The 10,911-nt window shown below is 38.1% G+C and overlaps 1 long non-coding RNA gene across 1 annotated transcript; it reads left to right on the forward strand.

Annotated features, from left to right (window-relative positions):
- The first annotated feature begins 342 nt into the window (after positions 1 to 342).
- LOC125386125 lies at positions 343 to 1,067 on the forward strand. The gene is made up of 3 exons (XR_007226000.1): positions 343 to 499; positions 719 to 766; positions 841 to 1,067. It is a non-coding gene; the product is annotated as an uncharacterized LOC125386125 (long non-coding RNA).
- The last annotated feature ends 9,844 nt before the right edge of the window (positions 1,068 to 10,911 follow it).

Raw genomic sequence — 10,911 nt, forward strand, 5'->3', positions numbered from 1 at the left:
TCGCTACGCTTTTTATAATGACATCCCTAATGGGATGACAGTCACGTGACAGTTCGTTCCGGTGGGTATCGCAATGCTGCAGGCTTTTTAGAGTTTCCATGGGAGAACGTGGATTTTGATGATTGTTGATGTCTTGTTTGCTTCATCCCACGCCGTGTCTTGATTTCTCGTATACCTTTTCGATGCTGATGGAAACATTCAAAATACGTGATAAAATGTGGATATTGCAGTGGTTTGTCTTTCGCCGAGATTGCGTCTGCAATCCTTCCGAATCCTTTCCTGTTGATGCCAATGGGAACGATCAGGGCACGTGCAATCCGTTTTGTCAAAATTGCAAGGACTTTCCATACGCGTGTAGCAACGTGTCTTTGGGGAAGTTGCATCTGCGATGCTCTTGTAACCCTTCATAGCGGTGGTCATCTCGCAGTTCCGCCGTGGCTTTTGTATGTGTAGCACGCGTTATTTCTTGTTTCTTCCAATAAAGTATTTTTACATAACGGTAAGTTTTAATATATCATTTTGTAGTCGTTGTAGTGTGATCGTGAGGGCTTGATTTAATTATAAAATTGTATAGTTTTATATTTTGAGGTTATCTTGTATTCATAATGGCGTGTTATGAATTTTGGTTATATGAATCTTGATCAGTGATTTTTAGTATGCGATCGCTATTTCGGTATTTTAGTTTATTGGGGTTTTTATCTTCTTTTGGTGATTACAGGTTATGTTGAGTCATGGACACAAAAGCGTCCGCGCCTGTGCGAACTGTGTGAGTATGTGTTTTTAGTATTCTATCTCGTTTCGCATGTTGTTTGTTTCTGTAAACTTGTGAATTTGCTTTAGTGCAAGAGGAGGAAGATATGTGAATGGTACGAGATGACGTGATCGACGTGCGTGTGTGAATATGTGCGAAGGATGATGCCGAAGGGGCGGTTTTCCACCAAAGTAGGCACAGTGGCACCTTCGTTGGCGTCGTGTCCTGATGATCTTTTGACAAGTTGGTTTTATTTGACAATATGAGATATATTTTGCTCCTTGTAGATTTATATGTCCATATTTGCTATATATTAAATCGTATATATTTTATATTACTTTCTTGTTATTAGGTTATTAGTTGTGTAACTCCAGTTTCTGATCTATGGAAAGTGGTGAAACGTCTTCACGAAATACAATTTCATTCCTTTTTCTCCCTTGCATTGGCACGCTGTGAGTGGTATCGACTTCCAAATGAGGTTTGTGCATCTTGATTATTATGCGTTTAATGATAGATACGGAGGTATCTTTGTCAGAGGTTCCCATGCGGACTATCTCAGTGTGTATCTTGTTATGATTTCTTTTAATTAGTTCATCCTGCTTCTTTCGTGTTTTATTCACTGCATATATTTCAGTGCAAGAAGAAGAAGAATTGTAAAGAATCCGTAAGTGGCCCTAGAAGACGCAGTCATCGTGTGAGGTGCTGTCGGCAGGAACGAAGAGTCGAAGTTGTTGAAGAAGTCGTGTGACATTTGTATTGTTTCTGGTTATATACAACGCTGATATTTCACATATCTATGTATATATATATATTATTATAATAAATCTTCAGTTGGTTTAGTTGAATGTTCAGTAATGTAATTTTTACAAGGTGGTTTTGTATATTAGATGAGTAGTTGTTCGATATAATAATATGTGTCTATATATACATATATATACATTTCACAATGTAATTTTCCATTATGTAAAATATATATATTGTATATGTATTGTTATTCTCATTGTTTCTCGGATCGTTAATTGGTTGAATATTCCATAATGTGGATTTCGTATATAATTCTCTAGGTTCGTAGAAATGTAATTCTATATATTTATTTCTTTGCGTTTTAATGGTTTAATAACGTATACATACATATATGTAAAATCCCTAGAGTCCTTGTAGGATAGGGATTCTTTTTTTGTACGGGTAGCACGACAGGCTGTGTTTAACGAAGAAACCGATCTTCCTTTGTTGCACGGACGACCAGTGAAGAAGCACGTGTTCCCCAGACGGACGGACAGAGAGTTACATTAGAGAGACAGACAAGGTTATAGAATAATTGTTTAAGATTGCAAAGACTGAAGATTTAAGATTTAAGACTGAGGAAGAAAGATCGGTAGCTCAGGACGTTGAAAATCGATTCTCGATTTTCAGACTTCAGAATCGATCCCTGAATTATCCCATTATTGAACATTATAAATCGATTTTCGCCACGCCATGCCGTTGAGAGTTAACCTACGCGTCGTCATGATCGAGAACGCGAAAGGGGAGAAGATAGAGAGTATAGAATCTATCAGAAGAGCAGAAGACGAAATGTGCTATATTTTCCCCCCAGAATATCAAGAAAGAAAGTACCATCAACAATTATTCAGTTTACCAACAGTGAAAAAGACCGCAAACAGTCTAACCAAGGTAGGCCAATATAGGAATATTAAAATCACAATAGACGATGAGACAGCAGCACTGTATACCGATACGGATTCAAACTTCGTATTCCGAGACATTGTCTTAGAGGAAGCAGAAATAACCTCCACAAGAAAAACAAAGACGGAAATCGAGAAACCCAACCTGGACATGGAAAAACTTCTAGAGACCCTTCAAAGACGAGATAAGAGGGAAATAGAGGAAATAAACTTCGATATAGAACGGTTTGAAGGAACCCAGAAAGCCACAAACTGGATATCAGAGTATGAAGAGGAATGCAAAAAAACACAAAATAAAAAGCAATGAGGAAAAAGTCAAAGGTTTGAGAAATTACCTAGGAAAAACAGCAGAAAGGTGGTACCAAACAAATCTACTGAAAGCTGAAGGACACAACTGGGAAGATTGGAAAGAAGCATTTCTCAAAACCTTTAAGAATAAAGGTTGGTCGGCAATACGATATGCTTACAACTTTAAATACCTTTCAGGTTCGTTCGTAGAATATGCAATAGAGAAAGAAAGACTAATATTGGAAGTAAAAAGGAAAATGGATGAAGAGGTGAGGATACACCTGATTGTCATTGGATTACCTATCGAAGTCCAGGACAAAATCGAAAGGGAAAATATACAGACAACAAATGACCTAATAGGAATTTTGGGACAATATGAAGACTGGAGAAAAAGGAAGGAAACACAAGAAAGAAAGATAGACGTGGTTAAAAAGGTAAACCCACCATTCAAAAAAAAACCGTGCACAATCTGTGAAGCACTGAACTTCCCGGGCCGATTCCACCCAGTGGAATTATGTAGAAATAGAGACAGAAACCCCCAGAAGAAACCCAAACAAATAAATTCACTGGAGGCGCTCACATCAGAAAATGAAATAGCAGGAACATCGGATGAGGAGGAAGAAAAAAACTAAAATGCCCGGAGAAGTACGTACCATTGATAAAACTGCGAGTCAAAGTCAATGATCAAAGAGAGATCAAAGGTATCTACGACACGGGAGCGAATGCAAGTTTGATCAACCAAAAGATCATTGATATGATAAAAGCAAACATAAAAGAAGACAAGAGCATGCTCAAAACCATCAATGGGAAAGACTTCACGAGTAGCCGGGCGAGACTAAAAATGAGGATAAACAAGATAGAGAAAGAGATAGATGTGTATATAGTACGCAATAATAACTTCACATATGATCTCATCTTAGGGCTGGACGCCATAAGGGAATTCAGACTAAGACAAGACGAGAATTTGAGGGTTAGCCAAAAAGTAGGCGACAAAGAGGAAATAATATTTAATAGAAAAGAAGAAAGAAGAAATAACCAGAGAAGAAAGGTAAACGTTACCGAACACAAGGAGACGGGTAAGCCTATGGACAACCTAGAACACCTAAATAACCTACAAAAAATAGAGGTAAGTCGACTTATAGAGAGATATAAAGATGTATTTGCTAAACACAAATTCGATGTGGGAACCAGGAAATCACAAAAAGCTTCTATTAAGCTAATCGAAAATAAATACATATCAAAGAAACCATACAGATGTAGCATTCCAGATCAGAGAGAAATAGAATTCCAGATTACGAAACTACTAGAACACGATCTCATAGAGGAATCAAGTTCACCATTTGCAGAACCAGTGACACTAGCCTTTAAAAAAGAGTCGAATCGCAGAGATAGACTATGTATTGATTTCAGAGAGATAAACAAAATTGTAGTTCCGGAACCACAACCATTCCCAAGAATTGAAGATATCATAGTCAAAGCGGGAAATTGCCATTTCTTCTCAACGTTTGACATTAATTCGGCGTTCTGGTCAATTCCAATAAGAAAGGAGGACCGAGAGAAGACAGCCTTCATAACACAAAATGGACACTGGCAATGGAAATGTTTACCGTTCGGACTAAAAATCTCTCCTGCTATTTTCCAACGAGTGCTGGCAAATACCGTTAGAAGGAACGGATTAGCGGAATTTTGCATGAATTATATCGACGATATCCTAGTCTTCTCCGAGACGTTTGACCAACATATCAAACACGTAGAGCAATTGATGAAAACCATAAGAAAAGAAGGATTTAGACTAAAACTAGCCAAATGCAAGTTCGCAGAGAACTCAGTAAAATACCTAGGCCATATTATCGAGAAAGACGGCGTGAGACCAGGAAAAGATAACCTAAAGGCGATACGCGATTTCGAACGCCCAAGAAACAAGAAGAATGTGAGGCAACTACTCGGAAAGATAAATTTTTATTACAAATTTATAGAAGACGCGTGCAAGCTCCTGGAACCGCTACACAATCTACTAAGAAAAAATACAGAATTTATCTGGAATGAAGAATGCGAAAAGGCATTTAAAAAGATTAAGGAATACCTCTGTTCAAGCCCGATCCTTTCAATATACGACCACAACAGAGAAGTATTCATCTACACGGATGCAAGTGGAGACGGATTAGGGGCAGTTCTAAAGCAACCTCAAGATAACGGGATGTTACACCCGGTTGCGTATTTTTCGAGAAGACTGAAACCAACTGAGACAAAGAAGAAAGCAATCCACCTTGAATGTCTTGCTATCAAAGAGGCGATTCAGTACTGGCAGCATTGGTTAATCGGTAGATACTTCACTGTCCTTTCAGACCATAAACCGTTGGAATCAATGAGAATCAAAGCAAGAACCGATGAAATTTTAGGAGACCTGATGCACTACTTATCGCAGTACGACTTCAAGATCATCTACTCACCAGGAAAACACAACATAGAGGCAGACACACTATCCAGGAACCCCGTCTTAGAAAGTTTTGAGAACGAAGAAGAGGTTTTGAAAGTAGCGAATATTATAAAAAAAACAAGACATAATCCGAGATCAGAAAGAAAACAGGGAAGATATTAAAAATACGAAAGACCTTATAAAAAAATCTCCGATTTTTTTTAAAAATATTAAAGGATGCCAACGTATATTCGTCTCACAAGAGTTTGGCGAGCATATCATAAAGACGGTGCATGATTTCTTTGGTCATGTTGGAAGGAATCACATATTGAAAAAAATCCGACCCTTTTATTATTTCAAAAATATGGACCGAATTGTCGACAAATTCTGCAAACAATGCGAAATTTGCATTAAGAATAAAAGCAGAACGAGAAGACCGATCGGGCTTATGTCGAGACTAGGACCAGCAAGGAAACCGTTTGAAATAATGTCATTCGATACGATCGGAGGGTTTTCCAACAACAACTCACCAAAGAAGTACATGCATATACTCATAGATCACTTTTCAAGGGCTGTTTTTATGTCCACATCGAAAACACAACGCGCGGAAGATATCATAAAACTTATAAACTCGACAGGAGAAACTGACTCCATAAAAATTATCCTTGCAGACCGATACCCAGCAATGACATCCAAGGAAATTCAAGAGTACGCGAGAGAGAAAAACATTAAATTAATTTTCACCTCGACAGACTGTCCATCCTCCAATGGACTAAACGAGAGGGTAAATCAGACATTGGTAAACAGAATCAGATGCAAGATCAATTCGGAAAAAAAAAGAGAAATTGGACAAAGATCGCAGAAAAAAGCGTAGAAGAATACAATAACACCAGACACAGTGTAACGGGATGTGCCCCAAATTACTTACTGTATGGGAAAATAATCGAAATCATCCCTAAGGGAATAACAGAAAAGAAGATAAACTTAAAAAGAGATAGAGAAGAAGCATTTAAAAACTCAGCAAGAAATTTCGAAATCAACAAACAAAAATACGACAAAAAAAGTCGAGAACACGAATGTAAAATTGGTGATATGGTCTTCACCCACAACGGAAACAGAATAAATAGAAATAAGCTGGAAGAAATTAGGAAAGGACCCTTCAAAATTTTGAGAAAGATCTCAAACTCTATATATGAAGTGGATAACGGTAACCGGAGATCTGAAGGGAATTTCTTCCACTCGAGTAAGCTGATCCCTTATAGAGAAGACAATTAACGATGTAATTATCAGCACGAGGAGGGGAGGTGTAAAATCCCTAGAGTCCTTGTAGGATAGGGATTCTTTTTTTGTACGGGTAGCACGACAGGCTGTGTTTAACGGAGAGACCGATCTTCCTTTGTTGCACGGACGACCAGTGAAGAAGCGCGTGTTCCCCAGACGGACGGACAGAGAGTTACATTAGAGAGACAGACAAGGTTATAGAATAATTGTTTAAGATTGCAAAGACTGAAGATTTAAGATTTAAGACTGAAGAAGAAAGATCGGTAGCTCAGGAAGTTGAAAATCGATTCTCGATTTTCAGATTTCAGAATCGATCCCTGAATTATTCCATTATTGAACATTATATATATATGAATTTTTCCCAAAGATACGCGTACGCATGTGTATATCTATATATGTGTGTGTCGCAGAGCAATCTTGTATACAATTTTCACTTTTATTAGAGTGCTAATGTAGTGTAGTATATTTTATTTCTTTTATATTTTGTTATATTACCAATTATTCAGATTCACGAAGTAGGTCACACACACACATATGCATACACGTGTGTGTATATACATGTGTTTTCGCAGAGAAATCTCATACATTTGAATCGCGGCTTGTTTTATTTATTGGTTCATTTAATTATTTCATTTTATTTGTATTTTATATGTCATTGCTGATTGGTTGTAGTGTTTCTTATTATTGATTCATTTATTTCATTTTGATTGTCTGTCGTATGATTCTTTTTATTTTGATTGGTTAGTTATTAGTTAATATATTATTATTGGTCGTGTTTAATTATTCATAAGTTATTGGTTCGTGGCGTCACGTGCTGAACGCGGGACGTGACAGTATTACCTTCTAACGTATATTGTTATATACTTTTATGGTATAACGTATAACGTTATATAGTATTACGTTATGACGTATAACGCTATATAGTAATACGTTATAAGGTATAACGTTATATACTAATATGATATTGTCACGTCCCGCGTTCCGCACGTGACGCCACGAACCAATAACTTATGAATAATTAAACACGACCAATAATAATAAATTAACTAATAACTAACCAATCAAAATAAAAAGAATTATACGACAGACAATCAAAATGAAATAAATGAATCAATAAGAAGAAACACTACAACCAATCAGCAATGGCATATAAAATACAAATAAAATGAAATAATTAAATGAACCAATAAATAAAACAAGCCGCGATTCAAATGTATGAGATTTCTCTGCGAAAACACATGTATATACACACACGTGTATGCATATCTGTGTGTGTGACCTACTTCGTGAATCTGAATAATTGGTAATCTAATAAAATATAAAAGAAATAAAATATACTACACTACATCAGCATTCTAATAAAAATGAAAATTGTATACAAGATTGCTATGCGACACACACATATATAGATATACACATGCGTACGCGTATCTTTGGGAAAAATTCATAATATATATATATATATATATGTCGGAGATGAAAGAACGCCGGAGCTCCTCCTTGGATTCGCGGGAATACCGTAACGTTGTAACTTAGATTAAACAAATGCCGCTCCGACTATTCGAGATTTATGATCATGAGCTTGGGCTCGAGGCGACAATCAGTCGCCCAACGTAGCCGCGGTCAAAGGGATGAACGTTTTATCTAACAAAGGCACAGAGTAACTCTATACCTCTCCTTAAAAGAAATAGCCGTAGCGACACGTGGCAGTAAATACTTCAATAGTTTCTATCCCGCGGCCCGCCACACGCAGATTTTGTTCTCCGGGTAAGATGATCGCCGGGTGTCGGCATGCCTTTGTAGTGTATGTTTAGCTAACGTGAGGACCCGCTATATGATCTTAAGATTTAGTCAAGCGAAGTCCTTCAAATAGACTTTGTTGCAACTACGGGAAGATAAGAGAAACCTATCTTCCGCGAACGATGCCCCCCGTCAACAACCTCCCCTCAAGGGCGGCCAGCATCTCTTTCAAAACGCCGATATGGAGATCGACCAATTAGCAACAGCGCTAATTTCCCTCACCTTTGGAACGAAAGCATTTGTTGACGAATCCGAGGATCTCATGTCCTTAGACACACCCATTATAGTTTTCCTCGACGGCATCATCGAGACGGAGATTCATTCTTTCGTACGATCTCATCGACGAATGACAGTACCACCTTACAACCAGTGAATACCTCACATCTAGTTAACAAAGAGTTAGACTTGAACTGTGCGAGAACATACGTTTATCATCCCGTGACCGCGGATTCGTTTCGAACCTAAGGTCATTATCACTAGTGCTACGAGTGCCTAATCTTGTTGATAAGCCTGTGCTAGTAAACTCTTTATTGTATCACGGCAATGGCTAATTGTAATGAGAACTCATCAAACGCCCCTCTCCATAATCCTGACCCTAATCCGACATATATATATATATATATGAGATCGATATTCTAATAATAAACATAAAATTTATTAAATTGTCTGTCCTATTAGAAAATTACATCCTGAAGATATACATATATATCTGTATAATACATTACTAAATCAATTACTATATATACATAGAACAAGCGAAACATAACCTAAACTACAAAACATATATGTACATCCAAAACAAAACGTACTAATTTAAATAAATAAAGTATAACACAATAGTAGTAAAAATAATTAACATGTAGCCAAATTCAAAAGAATCACTCTATGAAATAAACTATATATATGTCTGAGATGAAAGAATACTGGAACCATCCCTTCGGAACTTTGGGAAGACCCCTAGTATTGTAATTTAGATTTCACCATAGCCGAATTAAGAAACTGTTGTCATTCGATTCGACTGTACTTATTTGAGATTTATGATAGTGAGCTCGGGCTCGAGGCGACAACCAGTCGCCGAACGTAGTCGCGGTCAAGGGATGAACGTTTTGTCTAACAAAGGCATGAAGTAACTCTATAGCTCTCCTTAAAAGAAATACTTCGGACGGGGCACGACGGTAAGCATTTCAACGATTTCTGTCCCGTGGCTCGCCACACGCAGACTCTATTCTTTGAGTAAGATGATTACCAGATGTCGACGCGTCTCTACAGTACATGTTCAGCTAGCCCGAGGACCCGCTATAAATCTTAAGATCTGTTTAACTAAAGTCCTTCAAACCGACAAATAGTCCTTGTCCCAACTACGAGAAAATAGAAGAAATCTATTTTTCTCACGAACGACGCTTCCTCTTCTCGAACTTTCTCTTAAGGGCGGCTAGCACCCTTCCCTAACCACCAACATGGAAATTGACCAATTAAAAAACGCCAATTTCCCTCACTTTCCGAAAGAAGGCTTTTCCCCACGAATCCGATGATTTCGTGCCCTTGGGCACACCCATCATAGTTTTCCTCGACAGCGTTACCGTGATGGAGAACCACTCTCCGGTACGATCTAATAGACGATTCAAGTAACTCTCAGATACGTAGTGATTGCCTCGTGCATTAACATTGAGTACTACCTAGACGCTGAAGAAAAGTAGAGTTCGTCATCCCCTTGACCGCGGATTCGTTAGTGAGCCTAGGATCATTGTCATTAGCTTCTCGAGTATCAATTTATAGCGATTACTTGTCCAATTCCAACATGGTCATGTTTGCACTAGTAAATATCTCCTCTATTGCATAGTGATCACGTCTAGTGTCAATAGGGATTCGTTTACGCCCTTAACCCTAACTCTAATCGTCACGCCAACCCGACATATAAATAGATAAATTTTTGATGGCAGCGATGGGATACGCTCCAGAGAGGATTAAAGTTATTACTGTCATTGATAAAATATATACCTGAAAAAATAATGGCAACCAAATTAGAGTCATTGGATGAAGATATGCTTTTGACATTGTCGGAAAAACTAAGAACGTGGGATGCAAATTTTCGAGTAATAACTGATATGAAAGAATTACAAAACGATGTACGCGAACTCAAAACAAAACGGGAACCTCAGTCACCTGCATCGCCGCCGGCAACCCAAAAAGAAACAGTACAGCCAGGTGGATATCCCCAACCGATTAAGCTTAAAGACGCGATCGAGTCAGTACCAGTATTCGACGGACATCGACCCTCAGTATTTCAATTTTTAAGAGCATGCGAGCGCGCACGAAACATGGTTCCTAGGCATCAAGAACCCCAGATAGTAAAACTATTAATGAATAAGCTTCGCGGACATGCGTTTCTCGCCGTCGAAGATACAGAACTAATAAGTTTGAACGATTTCGGGAACAAATTAATGGGTCTGTTTGGCCCAAAGAAATCTCTTAACGAGTACAAGGGAGAATTAGGAACGATATACCAGCGACCTGGGGAAGATATATTAGATTACATGGATCGCGTTAGAAATCTTAGGTTAGCGATAATGGACGGAGAAAGAAGCGAGTACGGCATGATATCACCTGATATCCAAGATACAATAGATTGGGAAACGAGGGAAGCTTTCGTTAAGGGGCTCCCAAACGAGGTGTATTTACGCGTAAAGATAGCA

The sequence above is a fragment of the Bombus terrestris genome, chromosome 2 (assembly GCF_910591885.1).
Source record: "Bombus terrestris chromosome 2, iyBomTerr1.2, whole genome shotgun sequence".
NCBI lineage: Eukaryota > Metazoa > Arthropoda > Insecta > Hymenoptera > Apidae > Bombus > Bombus terrestris.